The sequence below is a fragment of the Somniosus microcephalus genome, chromosome 10, assembly GCF_052327205.1.
Source record: "Somniosus microcephalus isolate GS21.2 chromosome 10, FLI_Smic_1.0, whole genome shotgun sequence".
In the NCBI taxonomy this organism is placed as follows: Eukaryota; Metazoa; Chordata; class Chondrichthyes; order Squaliformes; family Somniosidae; genus Somniosus; species Somniosus microcephalus.
The window spans coordinates 212,978,734-213,005,881 of NC_140996.1; the positions used below are offsets into that span (position 1 = coordinate 212,978,734).

A 27,148-nucleotide genomic window follows, 5' to 3' on the forward strand; every position below is an offset into this window, starting at 1 on the left:
ACGTTAACTCTGTTTCTCTCTCCACAGATGATGCCTGACCTGCTGAGTGTTTCCAGCATTTTCTGTTTTTATTTCAGATTTCCAGCATCTGCAGTATTTTGCTTTTGTATACTTGCGATCAATGTTGCCGGTGAGCTGCACGGCCACGCGGCGGTCTGGAGGTCCCGCACAGGCCGCTCACCGGCCTTTCAGTGCAAGAAACCGCGCATACGCAAAATTTCAAAGGGGGCGGCACAGCCAGTTAAAGGGACCCCGCACCCAAAAAAAGAATTAGAGGGAACATTGCTTGCGATTCCCATTCCCAAAACAATAAGGCAACTGCGACGTAATGATGAACCTGCGGTGATCCTCTTCTCTCTTGAGATACTCCTCACTGCTGCTGCCACCCTGCTCTTTGAGGCGCCTTCTCTTCCTCTCAGGGGGTCCTCCCGGCCATCTCGCTTCCTTGCTGTTACCTCAGCTCCTGCCTACTGTTCCGAGTGTGGGACAGGGGCTCACGACCCACAGGTTGAATACCTTTGATCTATTCAACAACAAACAGATTCACAAGCTATGAACCATCGTGAAGTTCCGCACCTCGGGGGTGAATTTCCGCAGCAGAATCCCCCCACATCAATTCACCCCAAGACTCATCCATTGCTAGGTTATATCCACTTTAAGCACATTTAGAATTCAATATAATAAAGACTAGGGTGTAAAATGTTAAAAGGATTCGATAGGATAGATACAGAGAAACTATTTCCTCTGATGGGGGAATCAACCACGAGGGGACATCATCTTAAAATCGGGGCTAGGCCGTTTAGTAAGGAAAGGGTAGTAGAACTCTGGAAGGGGGAAAAATTGGGTATCGCCCATTTTGGCGTGCTAATATTGGCCGGGTGCAAATTTTAGCGCCTGGCGCTAAATACCGCAAAATTCATCTCCAGCGCCCCTGGAGGTGATTGGAGCGTTAAATCAAGCACTACACACCTCTCTTAGGGCGCTAACGTCGGGGAGTGAGGCGCTACCTCAGAGCGCTACTGAATCTCAGGCGATGTCAATTACCTTATACTCAGACAGACTGGTGCCGTCCAGTTCTTAAAGGGGCTCGCTAGTCCTCTGAGTATCCATCATAAATCTTTGATGAAGATTTTTACCTGATTGCAGGCCGATGTCAAACGCTGCAATGAGCAGGGTGAGGCTGTGCAGCAAGATGGACCCTCCCCTTTAAGAACTGGACGGCGCCAGTCGGTCTGAGTATAAGGTAATTGACATCGCCTGAGATTCAGTAGCGTTCTGAGGTAGCGCCTCGCTCTGGTTGGCGCTGTGGAACGCCGACGGGCAATGCTGCTTCCAGAGACTGGCAGGAGGCCATTGCCCCGTGAGTTTACAAGGGTTTGGAGGGAGGTTGCCCAGCACGTTTCATGGAGGAGCCTGGTCCAAAGGACGCATTCGCAGTGCCGTAAGGTGTTCAACGACCTCACTCGGGTGGTCAGGGTGAGTACCTGCTTGAAAAACCTCTACATTCCACCATCTCAACCTCACTCTGTGCACAGACAGTGTAAATACCCAAATGCCCAACACTCACCCAACAACTATGCCCAACTCATAAAAGCCACATGCACACCCCACACCTTGCAGACATTAACGGCTATTCAACTATGGTGGGCACATCTGCCAAACACATGGCTGCACACTCACTCACATGCTGTCCTTTTTCTTGCAGGCCAAGCTGTCACATAATCGGAGGGAACAACAATGGACGGGAGGAGGACAGGCGGAGCTGCACCCCCTCACACAATTGGAGGAGAGAATCGACAGACTCATTGCCAGTCATGTTGTCAGTGCTGTGGCCGTTGGAGAGGTCGACCCCCTTGGAGACAGCAACGGTATGTTCATCAGCTTTCTCTCCTCTCTCATACCACCTCCCCCTCACAACACCAGCCTTTTACACTTTCCATCTGACTAGACTGTCTCCAATCCTTGCTCCTTTCCTGCCCCCCTGCCCTCACGTTAAAGTTACTCTTGTACCTTCCTGCTTTCAGATAGTGAGCCACCAGCTGACCAGCCTGTCCCTCAACCAACCAGTGGCAGCGACACGGGAGAGGAGGAGGAACACGAAGCCCGCGCCTCAACGCCTGCGTCTCCCGAGGACGAGATATCCGACACTCGGGCCACGCGTTCACTGGAGGGGAGCAGGGGGTTTGGATCTGATGTGGGTGAAGCTCCGGGACCCAGCGGGCTGCAGCAATGCCATGGGGGAAGGGAAGCTCAGGGCCATCTCCCGGAGGGTGAGTACACGCACGGGTTCTGCTGCACAGGACTCAAGACGAGGACCTCGATATAGCGCCCATGAATACTCAGGATATGAGCATGCACACTGAGCTCATGGGTGCAGTGGCAAGGGTGCCCGAGAGCATGGATGCACCAGCTAGGAGCGTGGAGGAGTCCGCCACCAGCACAGCTGTCATCTGTGCGCAAACCCTCAAACCCATCCTTGTCTCGTTGCAGAGGATGGTTGAATTGCAGAGAGACCGTGGACACTCAGAGCCCATGCCGTGTGTAATGGGTGAGGTGGCAGCATCTATTGCAGCACAGGCCGAGGCAACGCAACGGCTTAGTGCTGCAATCGAGTCATTGGTTGGTGCCATCCAGTCTCAGACTGCTCACATGCAGTCTCAGATTGATGTCATGCAAGCGCTGACTGCTACCATCCTCACTGGGTTGCACACAGTCCACCAGGGCTCACACCGCGCCGCAGTAGGCCAGCAATCTGTGCTCAAGCAGATTGCTCCAGATGCTGAGGTACTGCCCCGGGGGAGTGGCAGTGTGTCGATCGAGCAGGAAGGTGCTGTCCTCTCTCAGGATGACAGCATTCCTGCTCCCACCACTGCCACTCCGCCATTGCACTTGCCACAACCTGTAACAGCCAGCCCAGACTGCTGCTGCTCATGCAGAGTTCGTGCAGTCTGCAGCCGTGCCCCCCAGGCCCAGAGCTGGTCGAGGGTGTCTTTCAAGGCTATCTCCAGTCTCTGGATTCGAGATTCAGCAGCCTTCTGCCAGCCTTGCTGCAGCCACTGGGGCCACATTATGGAGGAGCAGTAGGGTGGGAAGGGGGGAAGTGCGCAGGGGATGGAGCTCATCCTCGAAGGGCGAATAACTAAAATTTCTCCAACAAATAGGGGAAATGTTTGTCCCAAAGTTGGATGCTTATGTTAATATATTGTTCACTCTATTTACACTTATCTTGATGTGGTAAGAACCAGTTTTGTTAATTAATGAATTGTTGTGTTTGTTTGTTATTGGTTGCGCTGAATAAATAAGACACAGTTTGTCAGATAAATAAACATTTTTAGTGGCCCAGCAATAGGGGCTGGGGGATGGTTGTGATGATGTGCTTGTTCATCCCAAAAGCCATCTCCTCTGTCATTCGTCAGAAGCGGTGTCTTATCAGGCGTTCATGGACGGCCCTTGCCGAGGCAACATTGAGCGCATCCCTCCCACGTTGGTGCTGCTCATCCTCCTCTTCATCCTCCTCCTCTCCCTCTTCCTCCTCCTGAGGTGGTCCACCAATCCCTGGTGGCAATGGCTGGGTCCTCATAATTGCGAGGTTGTGAAGCATGTAGCACACAACAATGAAAAGCGATACCTGTTCGGGAGAGTACTGCAAGGCTCCTCCAGAGTGGTCAAGGCACCGGAACCGTTGCTTCAAGATGCCGATCGTCTGCTCAATGAGGTTCCTGGTGGTGCTATGGCTCTCATTGTAGGCGAGCTCAGCAGGAGTGTTGGGGTTACGGAGCGGCGTCGTCAGCCAGGTGCAGAGTGAATAACCCTTGTCCCCGAGGAGCCAGCCATGAGGTTGATGCGGTGGTTGGAACAGGTCTGGGACACCAGTCTGGCGCAGGATGAAAGCATCGTGGCTGCTGCCATGATAGCGGGCATTGACGACAAGGATGCGCTGTCTGTGGTCGCAAACCAACTGGACGTTGAGAGAGTGGAAGCCTTTGCGGTTTCGGAACACTTCTGCATTGTGATGAGGGGCCCGCAATGCCACATGCGTGCAGTCAATGGCGCCCTGAAGCACGGGGAAGCCTATTATCCTAGCAAAGTCACATGCGCATTCGCACTGTTTGTTCCGGGTCATGGGAAAAGAGATGTATTCTCTTCTCCTTTTCTGGAGAGCTTTTGAGACCTCATGGATGCAACAATGGATGGCAAACTGGGAGATATTCGCTATGTCCCCAGTTGAAGCCTGGAAGGAGCCGCTGGCATAGAAATTCAAGGCCACCGTCACCTTGACTGCCACCGACAGAGACGTCCTGGTCCTGAGCTGAGGCTGCAGATCTGGTTGCGGGAGGTGGCAGAGCTCAGTGAGCACCTCCTTGCTGAAGAGCAGCCTTCTGAAGCACTGCTCCTCAGACAAATGAATGTTGGAGAATTGCTCCCGGAATACCCTGGGAGGGTGAGGTCTCCTGTGCAGAGGCCGGTTGGCCCTCCTCCCTCTGGCCACATTTGCCACTCTCTCTCTGCGCCTCTGCTGCCTCCGAAGGTGAAGCTGGAGGACGACGCCCCGAGTTAGTACAGCCCCCATTTAATCTTGTAAATGTGGTAAATATAAAGCTCAGAGAAATGGGAACCTGAAAAGTGTTGCTCAGGAACAAAACTCCTTGAAGGACAGCGTTAAATCTCTCCGGGCGCCTCTCTAACTCTCTCAACCTGTGTATGCAGAATATTTTGCCGACAGGAAAAAGCAGGAAGCGCCCGCCTTTATATCGCACTCCCCCAGCTCCCAGCCAACTGCAATACGTCCCCCTCTACCTGTCGTTCCTAACAGCAGGCGCTAAGGCAGGGGGCGAGAACCAATTTCCGGTCCGGGGTGCTGCGCGCTTCGATGACGTCATTATCTCCGGGCGCAGGAGATCTCGTGGCGGTAGTGTTTAGCGCTACCGCAAAGCGCCAGGTCAATTTCGCGGGCGGCGCTAAAATCGGCTCAGGCGGTAAGTCGTTAGCGACCCCCCAGAGGCGCTAATGGGAGGCGATAAACAACCCAATTTTTCCCCCGAACTCTCTCCCCCAAAGGGCTGTGGATGCTGGGTCAATTGGAGCATTCAAGACTGAGATTGATCGATTTTCGTTAGGTAAGGGTATCAAGGAATATGGCACCAAGGTAACTGGAGTTGAGGCGTAGATCAGCCATGATCTAATTGAATGGTGGAACAGACTCGAGGGGCTGAATGGCCTGCTCCTGTTCCAATGACCATTGATGATATTGGGTGGAGAAATGCTTAACACATGTGTATGACATTCTTCACTCTACTGTTTTAGCAGAGGTGGTAATCGATTTAAAATAAACAGGTTGAATTAAAGTTGTGGATCGAGGAATGTTAGATGAGGCGTTAAATATTCCGCTGCTAATATCATTAACAGTAACTTCTAGGCTCCTGCCTATGTGTATTAGCCGTGGGTTCAAGCCCCACGCTAAAGACTTTGAGCACAAGAATCTAGGCTGACGCTCCAGTGCAGTACTGAGGGAGTGCTGCATTGTCGGAGGTGCCGTCTTTTGGATGAGACGTTAAACCGAGGCCCCGTCTGCTCTCTCAGGTGGATGTAAAAGATCCCACGGTACTATTTTGAAGAAGAGCAGGGGAGTTCTCCCCGGTGGCCTGGCCAATATTTATCCTTCAATCAACATCATTGAAACAGATTCTCTGGTCATTATCACATTGCTGTGTGTGGGAGCTTGCTGTGCGCGAATTGGCTGCTGCGTCTCCCACATTACAACAGCGACTACACTTGGGGGAAAAAAAGTACTTCATTGGCTGTAAAGCGCTTTGGGACGTCCGGTGGTCGTGAAAGGCGCTATATAAATGCAAGTCTTTCTTTTATGCTTAATAATCAGCAGTAACCTTTCAATAAAAATCTAACCAGGCTTCCAAGTATTCGTTCGTGTTTTCTTTTATAGATTAGACAAAACAAATAAAAGATATGTGAAACTTTGGAGTTCTTCACAAAATGCTCAACTGCAGATTAGTAATCACTTTGTGGAGATTCTCACTTAATCGGTAACTGACCCTGATTCTCCCATTTTCGGTTGAATGAGGTGGACAGAATTCAGCCATCAGTGCAGTTTAAAGCCTTACATTGTTAACAGACAGGAAATATTTGCTGACAATGAAACCCTGCAGTTTAGAGACGAGTTAAATATTAATTCGGTTAGTTCTTTTAAAACGACGGAGCTGTTTCAGCTTCACACCTAACTGGAGAGCTGACTGCACATCCACCGCTCCCTGTGCTAATCCTGTCGTCTCACCAGGTACTGCGTTTTTAATGCTCAGATTCTATAAGCGTGTTTAATTTTCTCAATACTTGCCGACACTAATATATAATTTCTGCGAATATAAGGGGGGAATTTCCAAGATGATTCTCCTGATCTCCCACTGTAACTCCCGCGGAATCACCGGGAGAAATGAGGTAAATGGTGGTTTTTACCGTTTATATAATATCTCGGGGGGTGGGTTCCGTCGAACTTCTGTCGAAATTACGGCGGGGGATCCCTCATGAAAATTCCAAGCGAAGATAAATTGCAATAGGTACTGGATGGGATGGGGAACAAGATCTGCTTTGTTTTTTGCAGCCGGTGGTCAGTAGATTTTATTTTAACTTCTGCATAAATGATAAATAGTATTTTCTATTTATTCACTGTTGTATCTTCACGTTTTTCGGTAACTTTGCTTTCAATTATCTCCACTCCTACCCTGAAGGGAGAGTTCATGCTGGAGTGGATTATGCTGGGGTAATTCATGCTGGGGTAATTCATTCTGGGGTATTTCATGCTGGGGTTGTTCATTCGGGAGTATTTCATGCTGGAGTATTTCATGCTGGAGTATTTCATGTTTGGGTAATTCATGCTGGAGTATTTCATGCTGGGGTATTTCATGCTGGAGTAATTCATGCTGGAGTAATTCATGCTGGAGTATTTCATGCTGGAGTATTTCATGCTGGGGTATTTCATGCTGGAGTATTTCATGCTGGAGTAATTCATGCTGGAGTATTTCATGCTGGAGTATTTCATGCTGGAGTAATTCATGCTGGAGTAATTCATGCTGGAGTATTTCATGCTGGAGTATTTCATGCTGGAGTAATTCATGCTGGAGTATTTCATGCTGGGGTATTTCATGCTGGAGTAATTCATGCTGGAGTATTTCATGCTGGAGTAATTCATGCTGGGGTATTTCATGCTGGGGTATTTCATGCTGGAGTATTTCATGCTGGGGTATTTCATGCTGGAGTAATTCATGCTGGGGTAATTCATGCTGGAGTATTTCATGCTGGGCTATTTCATGCTGGGGTATTTCATGCTGGAGTATTTCATGTTGGGGTATTTCATGCTGGGGTATTTCATGCTGGAGTATTTCATGCTGGAGTAATTCATGCTGGAGTATTTCATGCTGGGGTATTTCATGCTGGGGTATTTCATGCTGGAGTATTTCATGCTGGGGTATTTCATGCTGGAGTAATTCATGCTGGAGTATTTCATGCTGGGGTATTTCATGCTGGGGTATTTCATGCTGGAGTATTTCATGTTGGGGTATTTCATGCTGGGGTATTTCATGCTGGAGTATTTCATGTTGGGGTATTTCATGTTGGGGTATTTCATGCTGGGGTAATTCATGCTGGGGTATTTCATGCTGGGCTATTTCATGTTGGGGTATTTCATGCTGGGGTAATTCATGCTGGGGTATTTCATGCTGGGCTATTTCATGTTGGGGTATTTCATGCTGGGGTAATTCATGCTGGGGTATTTCATGCTGGGCTATTTCATGTTGGGGTATTTCATGCTGGGGTAATTCATGCTGGGGTATTTCATGCTGGGGTATTTCATGCTGGAGTATTTCATGCTGGGGTATTTCATGCTGGGGTATTTCATGCTGACATACAAATCCAAGGGCATCAGCAGCCCTTCTGTCCTATGTCAAATGTTCATGTATGAGCCTGGGCTGTGAATGTTGTGGGACTGTCAGATGTCTGCCTGATCCTGCCCTCATTGAGCATGGATACACATGCAATTTCTAGCAGAGAGTCACCGGAACCCCGACTGATTTTTCTCCTTCCTAGCCGGAGGTCACGGAATCAATTGTAATACTTTCCCTGTTGCGGTATCTATATATATAAAAGGGTATGTCTGTCTGTCTGTCTCTCTGTCTGTCTCTCTGTCTGTCTCTCTGTCTGTCTCTCTGTCCGGCTATACAATCAAAAGTTATAGAGCGTACCTGCACATATGTTATATCAAAAGAAAGCTCATTAGGGGACTCTTGTAGGTGTATTTACTTTTTGCTCGGACAAAAATTGTGCCGACGGTTGGACAAAAATTGTGCCGATGGTATCCAAAAAGTGTTCAAAATTCCTCTCATTGTCCGCTGATTTGCATCGAGTGGGGGCGGGTTCATTGTGTGTGCGGGCGGGCCATCCTACAGTTGAGTGACGTGATGATTGACCAATCCTACAGTTCAGTGACCTGACGGTTGACCAATCGGTGCGTGTGTGGGCGGGCCTTATCATTCTGAACCGAGGTGAGTGGCCACCATCTTGATTCCAAACTGTTCATTTCTTTTTCCCACTTTCTGCGTGTTTCTTTTCAAATCTACATTTCCAGCAAAAAAAAAGTTGCTTTTAAAACACAAATTGTTTTAAAAAAAAGTTAATTAATTTGTAAATCTTTTCTCTAACATCTAGAATTTTCCTACCTTTCACCGTTTTTCCAGGCCTGTAAGCCTGGGCCTCTGTTGCCCAGCCACGCCCAAGCTAGGCACCTCCCGTCGCGCTCAACAAGCGGCTCACGATCGCCGCCATCTTTGTGAAGGCTGGAGGGGACGGGCCTGAGCCGAGCGTCGCCACCGCTGCCATCTTAGTAAAGGCGGGTGGGGCAGGAGTCAGCGCGCGCGACTTGAGTCTGGCCGGGCCTCATGCGGTAGGTTGCGCGGCGGCGTCTCTCTCTCTGCTCTTGAAGCCGGCTCAGACGGGGGGCGGGGCTCGGGAGATCGGAGTTCGGCAGATCGGGACTCGGGGGGGGCGGGGCTCGGGAGATCGGGCCTCGGGAGATCGGGGGGGGGTGAGCCTCGGGGGGGGCGGGGCTCGGGAGATCGGAGATCGGGCCTCGGGAGATCGGCGCTCGGGAGATCGGGGGGCGGGGCTCAGGAGATCGGGCCTCGTGAGATCGGCCCTCGGGAGGGCAGGGGGCGGGGCTCGGGAGATCGGGGGGGCGGGGCTCGGGGGCTCGGGGACTCCCCCCCCTTCCCCCCTCCCCCTCCCCCTTCTTCCCCCTCCCCCTTCTTCCCCCCTCCCCCTTCTTCCCCCTCCCCCTTCTTCCCTTCTCCCCCTCCCCCTTCTTCCCCCCTCCCCCTTCTTCCCCCCTCCCCCTCTTCCCCCCTCCCCCTTCTTCCCCCCTCCCCCCTTCCCCCCTTCTTCCCCCCTCCCCCTCCCCCTTCTTCCCCCTCCCCCTTCTTCCCCCCTCCCCCTTCTTCCCCCCTCCCCCTTCTTCCCCCCTCCCCCTTCTTCCCCCCCTCCCCCTCCCCCTTCTTCCCCCTCCCCCTCCCACTCCCCCTTTCCTTCCCCCCTCCCCCTCCCCCTTTCCTTCCCCCTCCCCCTCCCCCTTTCCTCCCCCTTCCCCCTTTCATCCCCCCCGCCCCCTTGCTGGTGAATCTTAAAGAACATAAGAACATAAGAAATTGGAGCAGGAGTAGGCCATTTGGCCCCTTGAGCTTGCTCCACCATTCAATAAGATCATGGCTGATCTTCTACCTCAACTCCACCTTCCCGCACTATCCCCATAGCCCTTGATTCCCTGAAGTATCCAAAAATCCGTCAACCTCTGTCTTGAGTATACTCAATGGCTGAGCAATCACAGTCCTCTGGGGTAGAGAATTCCAAAGTTTCACAATCCTTTGAGTGAAGAAATCGTACAATCGTGATCATACAATTTCAGTATAGATTGGACTTTTTGCACGAATAACAATTGAAGTTTTTAAAAATTTGTTTATGGGGTGTGGGCTTCGCTGGCAAGGCCAGCATTTATTGCCCATCCCTAGTTGCCCTTGAGAAGGTGGTGGTGAGCTGCCTTCTTGAACCGCTGCAGTCCGTGTGGTGAAAGTGCTCCCACAGTGCTGTTAGGGAGGGAGTTCCAGGATTTTGACCCAGCGACGATGAAGGATCGGCGATATACTTCCAAGTCAGGATGGTGAGTGGCTTGGAGGGGAACTTGGAGCTGGTGGTAAAAAGAATTATGAATGTAACTGATCTCCACTCCTCTGTCAGCGGTAAACATTCCCAGGATACTTAGGGTAAAGCTCCCTCTTCTTTGTCCCAACAACTTGGCTTAAGCCCAACTTTGAAACACGACACACTCCTGCAGAAAGGTCACTTTGTCCTGTGTTTCCACACCAACTATCGCTTGAATTACACAGAAATTACAGCACAGAAACAGGCCATTTACCCAACTGGTCTATACTGGTGTTTATGCTCCACACGAGCCTCCTCCCGCCCTAATTCACCTCACCCTATCAGCATATCCCTCTATTCCTTTCTCCCTCATGTGTTTATCGAGCTTAAATGTATCTACACTATTTGCCTCAACCACTCCCTGTGGTAGCGAGTTCCACATTCTAACCACTCTCTGGGCAAAGAAGTTTCTCCTGAATTTTCTATTAGATTTATTAATGATTATCTTATATTTATGACCCATAGTTCTGGATTTTCTCACAAGTGGAAACATCTTAACTACATCTACCCTATCAAACCCCTTCATCATTTTAAAGAGCTCTGTTAAGTCACTTGAAAGACTGTCAACACAGGACTCCAATTTTACCAGAATGATACCGAGTGTTGCTGTTGAAGGAGATATTTGAGTTATTAGCGGAATAAGGCTAGATTCTTTCAAAAGACACCGATTGGTGTGAAATCGCAGACGATACTGAAATTGCAACATAAAGAGGGTTGTTCAGATACATGAATGCAAAGGGAAAAAAATAAAGGGACTTATTGGCCCAGTAATTCGGGTCCCAACGCGTGAGTACGGACGGGGTACTCACGCGTGGGCCCGATGGAAGTGCTGGTTTTCAGCATGCACAGCGCGTGCGTGGAAAACCGGCATTTCCTTTCCTCTGAACCAAGGGGTGAAATTCCTTCTTTTTTTAAGCTTTGCCCGTGCGTGAAGGCTGTTGAATCTGTGATTCTTAAAGTATGATGTTTTCCAATAACTACACGGAGGCTGTAACTTAACAATCAACAGGTGTTTACTGGAGGAGGGCAGTCTAAAGACTGACAGTACAGAGGCATGCTCAAGGCTTATATACAGGTGTGGTCACTGCCGGTACTACAGTATACAGGAGCTGTAAAAGTAGTTCTCTCTTAAAGGTACATACACTACAATTCCTCCCCTTTTAGATTAACAGTACCCATAATGTTCAAATAACAATTAACACTTTAACATGCACATTAAACTGAAATAGTCCATTTATAGATTCAGTCTTTGGGGTGGCTTCCTGATCCTTTCTGGATAGCGCCTTTCCTGAGGTTCTTGTTCTTGGTGCGGAGGCGAGTCTGGCCCCTTTTCGTCGGTTATTTCATCAGTTTCCACTGCTACTGTTTCTGAGGTAGATGCTACCGGTATGTCGGGTTCATCCCCAGGGACGCGAGACATGGGGTTGACTCGTTCCTGTGACGCTAAGATCTGGTCGACGTGGCGTCTCACAATGTTCTCCCCGACATCCACTGTGTACATTAATGGCCCCTGCCGTGTGCATATCGTTCCGGGTTGCCATTTCTCTGTTCGGTAGTCACGGGCCAAGACTGGTTGTCCTACATTGAAGCTCCTTGTCGGCTTCTCATTGATGTGCTGGAATTGTTTATCCTCAACATTTCTTCGCACATTTGGTCTGAGCAAATCCAGACGAGATCTCAACCTTCGGTTAAAGAACATCATGGCCGGGGTCTGGTTGGTAACTGCATGTGTCGCATTTCTGTAGGCTAACAGGAAATTGTCCACCTTATGCTGTAGTGGAATTTCATCATCGCACATGGCCCTTATCGCCTTTTTAAAGGTTTGTACGAACCTCTCAGCCAATCCATTTGTGGCTGGATGATACGGGGCGGATGTGTAATGCCTTACCCCATTCCTTCTCATAAATTTCCGAAACTCTTCGGACACAAACTGTGGTCCATTATCAGAGCAAATCTGCTCTGGCAAGCCATTCCTGGCAAATATGGTCCGTAGGACTGCAGTCGTTTTCTCTGTAGTGATTGAGGGCATTTTTATCACCTCAGGCCATTTCGAGTGAGCATCCACTGCTATTAAGAACATTGAGTCCATGAATGGACCAGCAAATTCAATATGCACCCGTTGCCATGGAGAGGAGGGCCACTCCCATGGGTGTAGAGGGACATGTGGTGGTGCATTTTGGACCTTCTGGCATCCTGAGCAGCTCTTGGTTAGGTCCTCGATTTGTTGATCGATCCCCGGCCACCACACATAAGCCCCAGCAAGGCTTTTCATTTTCACCCCTCCCAGATGACCTTCGTGAAGGTCATTGAGCACTCTCTCCCTTAACTTGGGTGGAATTACCACTCGGGATCCACACATCACTGTCCCCTGGCATACTGACAGCTGTTCTCTTCTGGAGGAGAATGCTGGCAACAGTGAGTCGCCATGTGTTGGCCATCCCCTCACCGTCAAATCATATACCCGAGACAGTGTCGGATCATTGCGGGTCTCCTTCTCTATATCCGCGTTAGTTACTGGCAATCGTTCAATTATTGACGAATAAAATATCTCAATAGGGTCCACTGCTGGTGCTTCCTCCAGAGTAGGCAGTGGCAGGCGTGATAGCCCATCAGCGTTTCCATGCTGTTTCGTACCTTTATATTCTATTTCATATTGGTTCGCCCTTAGAAAAAGGGACCATCTTTGTAACCGTTGTGCAGTCATCACCGGAATGCCCTTCTTTGGATTGAAGATGGAGACAAGTGGTTGGTGGTCAGTCAGCAAGGTGAACTTCTGCCCATGCAGATAGTGGTTGAATTTTTTTACTCCCCATACTAGGCTGAGGGCCTCCCTGTCAATCTGGGCGTAGTTGCGCTTGGCTGAGGTTAGTGACCGAGACGCAAAGGCTACTGGCCTCTCCAATCCGTCTGGGAATTTGTGCGACAGCACCGCTCCAATACCATAGGGTGATGCATCACATGCCAACCGAATTGGTAGTGCTGGGTTGAAATGGGCCAACACCTCTTTTGATGTGATCAATTCTTTGCACTTCTGGAAAGCTCGTTTACATTCGTCATTCCACTTCCATGGTACCCCCGTTTGCAGTAGGGTGTTCAGTGGGTGTAATACTGCAGACAAATTTGGTAAGAACTTATGGTAGTAGTTTACCAGCCCGAGGAATGACCTCAGTTGTGACACATTTTCCGGTGCTGGAGCCTTGACTACTGCCTCAATCTTTTCAGGGGACTTATGTAACCCCTCTTCATCAATAACGTGGTCACAATACGAGATCTGCTTCTGGAAAAACTCGCACTTGTGGCGATTAGCTCGTAGCCCATATTCCTTTAATCTAGTGAGCACCTTCTCCAGGTTGGCGAGGTGATCACTGTCATTTTCGCCCGTGACCAGGATGTCGTCCAAATAACACTGGGTCCCTGGAATCCCTTGCAGGACTTGATCCATTGCCCTTTGCCAAATAGCCGGAGCCGATGCTACCCCGAACACCAGCCGGTTTTACTGGTAGAAACCTTTATGAGTATGGGTATTGTTTCGAGGCTTCTTCTACCTCCATTTGCAAGTATGCCTGGGCCAGATCAATTTTGGTGAAGCGTTTACCTCCAGATAGCGAGGCGAAAATATCCTCAATCCGTGGAAGCGGATATTGTACTGTGTGAAGGACTGGGTTCACTGTCACCTTAAAATCCCCACAGATGCGGACCTTCTTTGGTTCCCCAGGCGTATTACTCAACGACCTCTTCATTACAGGAACGATGGGTGTAGCCCACTCGCTCCAGTCTACTTTGGACGGTACTCCTGAATGTTCCAACCCTTCCAGCTCTGCTTCGACGGCTGGTCGGATCGCATAACTTTGGGCTTGCATTTTCCTCTATTTTAATCGTTGCTGTTCTGCCTTTTAGTGTTCCGAGTCCCTCCTGGAACACTTCTTGTGCGTCAGTTAGCATTTTTGACAGTCGTCCAGGTGTGATGTCGTCATCCTTTTTGGCCTCAACCTTCAGTGCCTGTATGGAATGCCAATCTAATTGTATCTTCCGGATCCATTCACGTCCTAGTAGTGGTGGTCCTCCATCTGGCAATACATATAGGTCAATTTTAGTTTTCCCTGGCCTTTGTATATCACTTTCACCCTTATTTTTCCTTTGGGGTAGACTTTTTGCCCCGTGTACGTCTTCAAGACAATCTCTGTAGCTTTCAAGGGTATATGTGAAAATAGCCGCTTGTAGTCCCTTTGGTTTATGACTGTTAGGGCTGCTCCTGTGTCCAATTCCATTTTCACTTGGACTCCGTCTATCTTGAGTGTGACCCAGATAGTCTGGTGATCCTCCATTTTGGTTACCTTATGTAGTTTCAGACAACCCAGCTCCTTGCTTCCGGAGTCTGTATCACTTTTCTGTTCATCTGAACTACTGTCCATCACCTTATGTACCTTTTTGTACTTCTCCTGTGGAGATTTCTTGCTGTTGGTTTACTTCCCTGACCTGCAGACTCTTGCTATGTGTCCTGCTTTTCCACACTGTCTGCACACTTGGTCCTTGAACCAACAATCCTTCTGGTCGTGTGTTGTTCTGCCGCAGCGATAACACTTCCCTGCTCCATATGACATTTCATTGGTGCCATATTCTTGCGGTCTCCGTTGTATCTCTGCAGCGCCCCGTGCGGCTGCTTCGTGTGATACTGCCATACTGAAAGCCTTGTCCAGCGTAAGGTCCTTTTCTGATAGAAGCCGTTTCTGGGTTCCTTCACTTTGAAGCCTACACACAAACTTGTCCCTTAATGTATCTGCTAGTCCCACTCCAAACTGGCAGTGTTTTGATAGCTTGTGCAGTTCCGTTAAGTACTCAGCATTACTTTCGTCTTTATGCTGGTTCCTTTTGTGGAACTTAAATCTTTCTGCTATCAGCAGCGGTGTGGGGTTTAAGTGGTCCTGTAGGATTTCTACTATGCTTTCGAAATTCTTATCCACGGGCTTCTCTGGGGTTATTAGGTTTCGCAGTAAGCCATAAGTTTTTGCACCCATGGAATTTAACAAAACCAGTGCTTTCCTAGCATCTGGTACTTCATTCGCCCTGCAGTACACCTCAATGCGTTCCACATATGTCGCCCAGTCTTCGACTTCATTGTCGAACGCAGTGATACTGCCACTCTTCGGCATCCCTGGGTGTGATTTAGCTGTCTAAAATGGCATCTCCCGCGCTCTCCCTTCTTCTCCGCTGGCACAAAATGGCGTCTCCCGCGCTTTCCTTTCTTCCCGCGCTCGCCCTTCTTCTCCGCTGCGGCTTCTAAAAATGGCGTCTCCCGCGCTCTCCCTTCTTCTCCGCGGCTCAATGGCGTCTCCCGCGCTCTCCCTTCTTCTTCCCGCGGACGCTGTTCAGCCCTTGAGCCCTGGCTGTGCTTTGCGCGTTCTCCTGTGCGCCTTTCCCGTTGCCGCCGCTCGGTCCTGAACCCGGCTGCTGCTTTACCCTCTCTGTTTTGTTTTTCCTCGACGCCGCTCGGTTTTCAACCCCCGGCTGCGCCCTGTGCGCTTCACCCTCTCTCTTACCCCGTCGACGCTGCTCGGCTTTTTCTCTGCCGTCGGTCGGCTCCAGCCGCCGCTGTCCGGGAAGGGTCTGCGCTGTACCTGTTGCCAGTCTGTTGCTGGATCGTCGTGGCTGGGGAACCAAGCCCGGCTCTCAACAGCCTCCCCTGCGATGTTCACTCTCTGTTGGATGAATGGGCGGTTGCTCGTGGTCGACGCCGTGCTTCTGGCCTCGACTTTCTTCCACCGCCCTCCCGGAGCGAATCCTTGAAGGGAAATGCAGAGTTGCAGGTAGATTCGAATCGACCTCGTTGCCACTGTTGAATCCGTGATTCTTAAAGTATGATGTTTTCCAATAACTACACGGAGGCTGTAACTTAACAATCAACAGGTGTTTACTGGAGTAGGGTAGTCTAAAGACTGACAGTACAGAGGCATGCTCAAGGCTTATATACAGGCGTGGTCACTGCCGGTACTACAGTATACAGGAGCTGTAAAAGTAGTTCTCTCTTAAAGGTACATACACTACAAAGGCCTCCGGTTTTTACGCGTGAAAAAAGCAGTCGTAAGGACTTAGTTTTAAAAGGTAAGTGGTCTATTAATTAAAGTTAGAACATTTTTTCCACAGGTTTATTATTTTTAAAGAATTTACAGTAAGGTAAGTGTATTTTTAGACCCGATTTGTTAAAAAAAAAAATTTTTGAAAAATTTGAATAATTGTTTAAAATAGTTTTTTACAGTTATTAATACAGGTAGACTATCCTTTATCCGAAAACCTCGGGACCAGCCGAGTTTCGGATAAAGGAGAATTTCGGATTTCGGGAGGTGGGTCGGCGGGGGGTCGTGCGCACGACTTACGCTGACGCTCAGCGTAAGTCAGTCGGGGTCGGCGGGGGTCGGGGCCGGGGGGGTCGGCGGTTGTCGGGGTCCGCGGGGGGGTCGGCGGTTGTCGGGGCCGGCGGGGTCCGCGGGGGGGTCGGCGGTTGTCGGGGCTGGCTGGGTCGGCGGTTGTCGGGGCCGGCGGGGTCCGCGGGGGGGTCGGCGGTTGTCGGGGCTGGCGGGGTCGGCGGTTGTCGGGGCCGGCGGGGTCCGCGGGGGGGGTCGGCGGTTGTCGGGGCCGGCGGGGTCCGCGGGGGGGGTCGGCGGTTGTCGGGGCCGGCGGGGTCCGCGGGGGGGTCGGCGGTTGTCGGGGCCGGGGGGGTCGGCGGTTGTCGGGGTCCGCGGGGGGGGGGGGTCGTGCGCACGACTTGCCCTTTATCCGAACTTCCGAAACCGGAACCCTCTAAAAACCGAAGGTTTTTTCGTTCGTACGCACGACTTACGCTGAACGAAAAAACCTTCGGTTTTTAGAGGGTTTCGGTTTTCGGAAGTCCGGATAAAGGGTAGTCTACCTGTAGTTCATTTTTTAAAACTTTTATTTGAAGTTTAAGTACTGTTTTGGGCGCCCGGAGTTTTCATGAGTTTGACAGTTCTTACTATCAAATTCATGAATGAACTTTTGCAACCTCCGATTGGTTGCCCAGTGCTCACGTGATCCTAGCCGGCTCATCAAACTAACTACGCCGCTGGAACACGCAAGCACAGCGCGCCGGGAGCTGAACCAGGCCACTGACAGGAAATCCACGCAGGGCCAGGCTTCAACTGTCGGCGCGCTATGTAAGTGTAGGTCGGGGGCTTGCACCTGCGGGAAGCCCCCGACACCAATTTCTGGGCCATTCTGTCTGATCTTGTGTAGTTGGGGGCCGAGCCACCAATGGTGGGTGAAGGGAGGGGAGATGCGCAAGAGGCCAGAGTCAGAGGAACGGAGAGGTTGGGCCCCTACGGCTGGAAGAGGTTAGAAACAGGGAGAGGCAAGGTCATGAAGGGATTAAACATAAGGATGAGAATTTTAAATCGGAAGCGTTTCAGAACCGGTAGCCATTGCAGGTCAGTGAGGACAGGGGTTATGGGTGAGTGGGTCTTGGTGTGGGATAGGGTAAGGGCTGCTCAGTTTTGGATGAGCTGAAGTTTACGGAATGTGGGGGTTGGGAGATTGGCCAGGAGAGAGCATTGGAATAGTTGAGTCTAGAGGGAACATAGGCACGGACTTGGGATTCGGCACTAGATGGGCTGAGGCAGGGTTGGAGAGAGTTGATCTTACAGAGGTGAAAGTAGGCAGTCTTTGAGATGGAGAAGGATGTGGGGTCAGAAGCATTGATTCTTTACGCATTTACAGAAAGTTAGCACTGATAATTTATTTACAGAAAGTTAGCCCTGATTTTATTTATGTATTTACAGAAAGTTAGCACTGATTCTTTATTTACAGAAGGTTCGCACTGATTCATAGAAACATAGAAGATAGGAGCAGGAGTAGGCCATTCGGTCCCTCGAGCCCGCTCTGCCATTTAATGAGATCATGGCTGATTATCCAAATTCAGTACCCTGTCCCTGCTTTCTCCCCATATCCCTTGACCCCTTTAGCCTCAAGAAATATATCCAACTCCTTCTTGAATATATTTAATGAATTGGCCTCAACTGCCCTGTGTGGCAGAGAATTCCACAGGTTCACCACTCTCTGGGTGAAGAAATTCCTCCTAATCTCAGTCCTAAATGGCTTACCCCTTATCCTTAGACTGTGACCCCTGGTTCTGGACTCTCCCGCCATCGGGAACATCCTTCCTGCATCTAGTCTGTCTAGTCCTGTTAGAATTTTATAAGTTTCAATGAGATCCCCTCTCATTCTTCTAAACTCTAGCGAATATAAGCCGAATCGACTCAATCTCTCCACATATGTCATTCCAGCCATCCCAGGTATCAGTCTGGTGAATCTTCGCTGCACTCTCTCCATGGCAAGAACATTGTTCCTCAGATAAGGCGACTAAAACTGCACACAATACTCAAGGTGTGGTCTCACCAAGGCCCTGTACAACTGCAGCAAGACATCCTTGCTCCTGTACTCAAATCCTCTCGCTATGATGGCTAACATACCATTTGCCTTCTTAACCGCCTGCTGCACCTGCATGCTTATCTTCAGCGACTGGTGCACAAGGACACCCAGGTCTCATTGCACTTCCCCTTTTCTCAATCTATTGCCGTTAAGATAATAGTCTGTCTTCATGTTTTTGTCACTGAAGTGGATAACCTCACATTTATCCACATTATACTGCATTTGCCATGCATCTGCCCAATCACCCAACCTGTCGAAATCGTACTGGAAAGAACAACAGAAAATGCTGGAAAAACTCAGCAGGCCAGGCAACATCCGTGGAGAGAAAATAGAGTTAACGTTTCAGGTGAACCCTTTGTCAAGTCTAATCGTACTGGAGTTTCTCTGCATCCTCCTCACAGCACACACGCCCACCCAGCTTTGTGTCATCTGCAAACTTGGAGATATTACACCTAGTTCCCTCGTCTAGATCATTTATATATATTGTGAATAGCTGGGGCCCTAGCACCGATCCCTGCGGTACCCCACTAGTCACTGCCTGCCACTCGGAAAAAGACCCGTTTATTCCAATTCTTTGCTTCCTGTCTGCCAACCAGTTCTCTATCCAAGACAGTACCTTACCCCCAATCCCATGTGCTTTAACTTTACACGCTAATCTCTTATGTGGGACCTTATCGAAAGCCTTCTGAAAGTCCAAATACACCACATCCACTGGTTCTCCCTTATCTAGTCTACCAGTTACATCCTCAAAAAATTCCAGTAGATTAGTCAAGCATGATTTATCTTTTGTAAATCCATGTTGACTTTGTCCGATCCTGTCACTGTTTTCTAAGTGCTCTGCTATTACATCTTTTATAATGGACTCTAGCATTTTCCCCACTACCGATGTCAAGCTTACCGGTCTATAATTCCCCGTTTTCTCTCTACCACCCTTTTTAAATAGTGGGGTTACATTAGCTATCCTCCAATCCAGGGGAACTGTTCCTGAGTCTATAGAATTTTGGAAGATGACCAGCAATGCATCTACTATTTCTAGGGCCACTTCTTTAAATACCCTAGCATGTAGATTATCAGGCCCTGGGGATTTATCGGCCTTCAATCCGGTCAATTTCCCTAACACCATTTCCCCACAAATACTGATTTCATTCAATTTCTCCCTTTTCATTAGACCCTATGTTCCCCGACATCTCTGGGAGGTTATTTGTGTCCTCCTTTGTGAAAACAGAACCAAAGTATGTATTTAATTGGTCTGCCATTTCTTTGTTCCCCATTATAAAGTCCCCTGATTCTGACTGCAAGGGACCGACACTTGACTTCACCAATCTTTTTCTCTTCACATATCTATAGAAGCTTTTACAGTCAGTTTTTATGTTTCCTGCAAGATTACTCTCATAATCTATTTCCCCCCTCTTAATTAATCCCTTTGTCCTCCTTTGCTTAATCCTAAACTGCTCCCAATCTTCAGGTTTGCTGCTTTTTTTGGCCAAATTATATGTCCTCTCCTTGGATCTTATGCTATCCCTAATTTCCCTTGTTAGCCACGGTCGAGTCACCTTTGTTGTTTTATTTTTATGCCAACAGGGATTAACAAATTCTGTAGTTGATCCATGCGATCTTTAAATGTTTGCCATTGCCTATCCACCGTGAAACCTTTAAGTAATGTTCCCCAATCCATCTTAGCCAACTTGTGCCTCATACGATCGTAGTTTCCTTTATTTAAATTCAGGACCCTAGTCTCTGAGTCAACTACTTCACTCTCCATTTTAATGAAGAATTCTATCATATTATGATCGCTCCTCCCCAAGATTGCTAATTAATCCTTTCTCATTACATAATACCCAGTCTAGGATGGCCTGATCTCTAGTTGGTTCCTCGGCATATTGGTCCAGGAAACCATCCCGTATACACTCCAGGAATTTCTCCTCCACAGTATTGTTACTAATTTGGTTAGCCCAATCTATATGTAGATTAAAGTCACCCATGATAACTGCTCTGCCCCTATTGCACGCATCTCTAATTTCCCGTTCAATGCCATCCCCAACCTCAGCATTACTGTTTGGGGGTCTGTATACAATTCCCACTAATGGTTTCTTCCCCTTTGTATTTCTCAGCTCTGCCCATACAGATTCCACATCATCAGAGTTAATATCCTTCCTTACTATTGTGTAATCTCTTTAACCAGCAATGCTACCCCACCTCCTTTTCCTTTTTTCCTGTCCTTCCTGAATATTGAATACCCCTGGATGTTGAATTCCTAGTCTTGGTCACCCTGGAGCCATGTCTCCGTAATCCCAATTATATCATATCCGTTTACGTCTATTTGCACAGCTAATTCATCCACCTTATTACGAATGCTCCTTGCATTAAGACACAACGCCTTCAGGCTTGATTTTTTAACACTCTTAGACCTTTTAGAATTCTTATTTACTGTGGCCCTGTTTGATTTACACCCTTGATTTCTCTGCCTTCCACTTTTGCTTTTCTCTTTCCTGTCTTTTGTTTCTATCCTTGCTTCCCTTTCCTGTCTCCCTGCACAGGTTCAAAACCCCCTGCCATTTTAGTTTAAACCCTCCCCAACAGCACTAGCAAACACTCCCGCTAGGGCATCGGTCCGCTCCCGCCCAGGTACAAACTGTCCAGTTTGTACTGGTCCCACCTCCCCCAGAACCGGTTCCAATGTCCCTGGAATTTGAACCTTTGCACCATTCCTCTAGCCTCGTATTCATCTGAAATATCCTTCTATTTCTACTCTGACTAGCACGTGGCACTGGTAGCAATCCTGACATTACTACCTTTGAGGTCCTATTTTTAAATTTACTTCCTAACTCCCTCTATTCAGCTTTTAGGACCTCATCCCATTTTTTACCTATATCGTTGGTACCAAAATGCACCACGATAACTGGCTGTTCACCCTCCCCCTCCAGAATGCCCTGCAGCCGCCCCGAGACATCCTTGACCCTTGCACCAGGGAGGCAACATACCATCCTGGAGTCTCGTTTGCGGCCACAGAAACACCTGTCTATTCCCCTTACAATAGAATCCCCTATCACTATAACTCTCTCGCTCTTTTTCCTCCCGTCCTGTGCAGCAGGACCTCCCATGGTGGCAGGAAGTAGGCTGCTGCTGCCTTCCCCCGATAAGTCATTTCCCTCAACAATATCCAAAGTGGTATATCTGTTTGAAAGGGGGATGGCCACAGGGGACCCCTGCACTACCTGCTTGCACCTACTACTCTGCCTGGTGGTCACCCATTCCCTTCCTGCCTGTGCAGCCTTTACCTGCGGTGTGACCAACTCCCTAAACATGCTATCCACGATGTCTGCAGCATCGCAAATGCTCCAGTATGTCTTATGTTCATTAATAAATAGACATTCTTATTATGAACACAGCTAGCTTTTGCTAGTTACTTTATTGAGCCCATGTGGACTAAGTACAGTATCTGTAGAGGCTTCCATCTTGACTGCTGCCTTGTGGGTAGCCTAGTGCCTCATGGGTAATGTAGTCTTAATATATATACAGCTGGGTAGTGTAGTCTTATACATACAGCTATATACAGCTCTACGGCTCCACCTAGTGTCCACTATAGAATGACATGTTATTGATCATTACATCCCCCTTTCTTTGAGGTTTAACAAAATCAATATCAATCAACTTTCAAGAAAACAATAAAGATAATATCAGTAACACTTTTGTTAGTGCTCTATAAACATTAACATTTTCAAAACAGTCAACACATTTTCAAAGCTTTACATTGTACTCAAAGATTAAGTCTATCAGGCTCTTTTACTTCATGTGTGGATCTTCTCAACACGGGTAAGTCTGATGTGTCTTCATGAGATTGTTCTAGGCGGTGAATGACAAGATGCAGTTGCGGCATTGTCATCAATCTGCTCTTGAATAGTCTGTTGTGTTTTTAGGAGGGAACGGCGGTTCCTCCTGAGAATCTGTCCTTCCTCAGTTCTAACAGTGTATGACCTTGGTCCTACTTCCTCAAGAACTGTAGCTTTCCTGTTCCATGCATCTGGATCCTCAATCCTGACAACATCATCCCTTGTCAATGGTTTTAGAGTTTTGGATGACTTGTCATAGTATGATTTCTGTTTCAGCTTTAACAGTTGAAGTCTCTGTCTCAGTTCCTCACTTTGCTGTTCTTTTGCACAGCAGGGTAGCGTGGTGCGCAACTTGCGACCCATTAGTAGTTCAGCAGGTGAAGAACCACAGTCTAAAGGTGAGGCTCGGTAGCTCAGCAGGGCGAGATGAGGATCAGACTTGCTTTCTGTCGCTTTCTTCAGTAGCTGCTTGAGAACTTGAACACGTTTCTCTGCCTTACCATTTGACTGAGCATACAAAGGACTGGATGTGATGTGCTGAAAGTCATACTGCGTTGCAAACTGTTGCCACTCCTTACAGTTGAAGCACGGACCATTGTCGCTAATGGCAATCCTGGGAATTCCATGTCTGGCGAAGATGGATTTCACATGCATTATGACACTGCTTGCTGATGTGCTTGAGAGCAGCACCATCTCAGGATAGTTAGAATAGTAGTCAATCACTATTAGATATTCTTTACCATTTAAATGAAAGAGGTCCATACCAACCTTTTGCCACGGTGCTGTTGGTAAGTCAGCTACTATCATTGGTTCCTTTGTTTGTTTGTTTTGGTGTTTCTGACATGTCTCACATTTGCCTATCATGTTCTCAATGTCCTTTTTTATGCCAGGCCAATAAACAGTGTCTCTTGCCCTCCTTTTGCATTTTTCAATTCTGAGGTGTCCCTCATGAATCCTTTTGAGCATGTCTTGACGTAGAGCCTGTGGAATGACTATTCTGTTCTGTTTTAGTAATAGTCCACTTGCGACACTCAATTCTGACCTTATGTGAAAATATTTTGGACAGGAACCTTTTGGCCAACCATGATGAATGTTCTCTATTACTGTTTGTAATACTGTATCTTTTACTGTTTCTTCTGCTATTTGCTTTGATTTTGTGCCTGACACGGGCAGCGCAGCAGTGACCATACTCACATGAACATCCACGTCTTCTTCAGTAGAGCTCACATGACTCATTGTGGGTGCTCGGGATAGTGCATCTGCTAACACTATGTATTTGCCTGGTGTGTAGATCAGTTCAAAGTCATATCTTTGCAGCTTCATCATGAGTCGTTGAATCCTTGGAGACATCTCATTCAGGTTTTTTTTTATGATGGCAACCAGAGGGCTGTGGTCTGTCTCAACTGTGAAGGTGGGAAGTCCATATATGTAGCCATGAAACTTTTCTAGTCCAACTACCAAGCCTAGAAATTCCTTTTCAATCTGGGCGTATCGACACTCAGTATCAGTCATAGACCTGGAGGCAAGGGCAACAGGCTTCCAATCTTCACCCTCTGCTTGTAGCAAGACCGCACCTAGGCCATCTTTTGATGCATCCGTTGACACTTTGATTATTTTTGTTGGGTCAAAGAAGGTGAGTACAGGTGTGGTTGTCAGCACTGTTTTGAGGTTTATCCACTCTTGTTCATGTCTTTCTGTCCATGCGAACTCATTTGTTTTCTGTAGCAGGTCTCGCAGACAGGCTGTCTTGGCTGACAAGTTAGGAATGAACTTTCCAATGAAGTTTATCATCCCCATGATGCGTAGCACTCCTTTTTTGTCAGTGGGTCGGGGCATTTTGAGTATGGCGTTTACTTTTTCCATATCTGGCTCTATTCCTTTACCAGATAGATTATCTCCTAGGAAAGTGACTTCCTGGACGCCAAACTGACACTTGGCTTTGTTGAGCTTCAGTCCATTCCGGTGTATGCTCTGTAGCACTTTAGTCAGTCTCTCATTGTGTTCTTTCAGTGTGGAGCCCCAGATGATGATGTCATTAACATAGACTCAAACTCCTTCCAGACCTTCAATTATGTGTTCCATCGCTCTATGAAAGATTTCAGATGCAGATATTATCCCGAAAGGCATTCTGAGGAAACAATACCTGCCAAATGGTGTGTTGAAGGTACAGTATTTGGTGCTCTCTTCGTCCAGTTTTAGTTGCCAAAATCCTTGTGAGGCATCGAGCTTTGTAAAGTATCTGGCACCTGACATTTCACTGGTGATTTCTTCTCGCTTGGGAATCTGGTAGTGTTCACGTTTTATGTTTGCATTTAAGCCCTTTGGATCCATGCATATTCTTAGATCATTGTTCTTTTTCTTTACACATACCATGGAGTTAACCCAGTCTGTTGGCTCTTCGACTTTCCTGATAACTCCTAGTGTGGTCATTCTGTCCAGTTCATTCTTGAGCCGGTCACGCAGGGGTGCTGGAACTCTTCGTGGAGCATGTACCACTGGCTGAGCATCCTCCTTTAGCTGGATCTTGTAAGTGAATGGTAGAACTCCAAATCCTTTGAACACATCCTGGAAATTATTCACTACAGAATCCACCGAGTCATCTGGTCTGCTTATGGCACAGTTTATACGGTAGACTCTCTTGACCAGTTCTAAGTCCTCACAAGCTTTGTCACCTAATAGTGAATCAAGTCTTTCAGCCACAACAGAAAACATGAGATGATGCACTTTGTCTTTGACTGTCACTTTAAGTCTGCATACACCTAAGCTATCTATTTTCTGTCCACTATAGTCCTTCAGTAGTACTGACTTTTTCTGTATTTTGGGCTTTTCTTTCATATTGTTAATGCCACTCATACTGATTAAGTTTGCTTTTGCCCCAGTGTCTAGTTTCAAGGTAACTAATGCTCCATTTACCTGCAGTGGGATCATCCATTTGTCCTCTTTTACTGCATTAGCTTTATGTTCAGCATTGTCCATTTCTGAGGGCTGCACATTTTCTGTATCCTTTTTGATATTGTCACATGACACCATTCCTACAAAAAATGTCTCACTTAATTCAGTGTCCTCAATTACATTAACTTGTTGCCCTTTCGTTGTTTTTACTTTTGAAAAGCATTGTTTGGCAAAGTGATTCTTTCCATTACACTTTGTGCACATTTTTCCAAATGCTGGGCATTGTCTTAACTGGTGTTTGTAACCACAGCGTTTACAATTAAAAATTTCATCCTCCGATTGCTTTTCATTTCTGTTCTTCCCACGTTTCTTCCCCTTGTAGGACACAGCACCGACAGCAGCATTATCACTCATTACAATCGCATCATTATTGATTTCACTGAAAGTCTTCGTGTGCTTTCGAGCTAGCTCGCTGGCTTGGCATATTTTCACCGCATTTTCCAAATTTAGTTCGGTTTCTCTCAACAGACGTTCCCTGACTTTTTTATCATGAATACCAAACACAATCTGGTCACGAATCATGGATGATTTCAGCTCAGAGAAATTACATGTCTGTGCTTTCAGTTTCAGATCAGTTATAAAGCTATCAAAAGTCTCATTTTGTTGCTGTGTCCGAGAATGGAAGATGTATCTTTCATACGTCTCATTCTTTTTGGGAGAGCAATGTGCATCAAATTTTTTTAGCACATCTTCTAATTTTCCTCTGTTCTCCTCTGGATTAAATACAAATGTATTAAATACTTCTATCACCTGTGGGCCTGCAACCGTAAGCAGCAACGCTATCTTCCTTGCGTCTAGCTTCGTACTGAATCCGATGGCTGCAATGTAGAGTTCGAATTGTTGTTTAAATGTCTGCCAATTGTAGTCAATTTTTTCTGTGAGATTCAAATGCTCTGGTGGCTTCAAATTCTCCATGTCGCTTTTCACAATTTTCAGCAGATCTTCACCACCCTGGTACCATCTTATGTTCATTAATAAATAAACATTCTTATTATGAACACAGCTAGCTTTTGCTAGTTACTTTATTGAGCCCATGTGGACTAAGTACAGTATCTGTAGAGGGTTCCATCTTGACTGCTGCCTTGTGGGTAGCCTAGTGCCTCATGGGTAATGTAGTCTTAATATAATATATAGCTGGGTAGTGTAGTCTTATACATACAGCTATATACAGCTCTACGGCTCCACCTAGTGTCCACTATAGAATGACATGTTATTGATCATTACAGTATGTATCCATTCGCAGCTCCAGCGCCCCAAAGCGGTCTGTCAGTAGCTGCAGCTGGATATACTTCCTGCACACATGGTCGTCAGGGACACAGGAATTGTCCCTGATTTCCCACATAGTGCAGGAGGAGCATGCCATGGGTCCGAGCTGTGCTGTCATGACTTACCCTTTAATTAATTCAAATTAAATTAAATCAAATCAATACCACTAATTACAATACAATTAAATGATATACTCAAGGGCCCTTTTTTACTACCACTCCCTGCTACACAACAGAGACCCTAGAAACTTTAAAGCACAAAAATTAAGTTTGGAAAAAAACGAGAAAGAGGGAAATACTCACCAACCAATCACTTACCTGCTTTCTGGTGACATCACACTTCAATTACTTTTTACTTCTCGCTGCTGCCGCCGGTGAGCCTGGGCCACTCTCTCTCTCCCTGCTCCT

The 27,148-nt window shown here is 47.7% G+C and overlaps 1 protein-coding gene across 3 annotated transcripts in view; it reads left to right on the plus strand.

Moving 5' to 3' along the window:
* LOC147112070 (regucalcin-like) overlaps positions 1-27,148 on the plus strand; it is a 62,512-nt gene that overhangs the window by 11,055 nt on the left and 24,309 nt on the right. Inside the window, exon 1 of one of the 3 annotated variants that reach the window (XM_085999582.1) lies at positions 6,110-6,292. The exons of 1 other annotated variant lie outside the window; for it this stretch is intronic. The gene's annotated coding sequence lies outside the window, so the exon portion shown is untranslated. Of the gene's footprint in view, positions 1-6,109; positions 6,293-6,405; positions 6,451-27,148 lie in introns of those variants that run through there. One more of the 3 variants, XM_085999581.1, reaches the window with a different exon arrangement.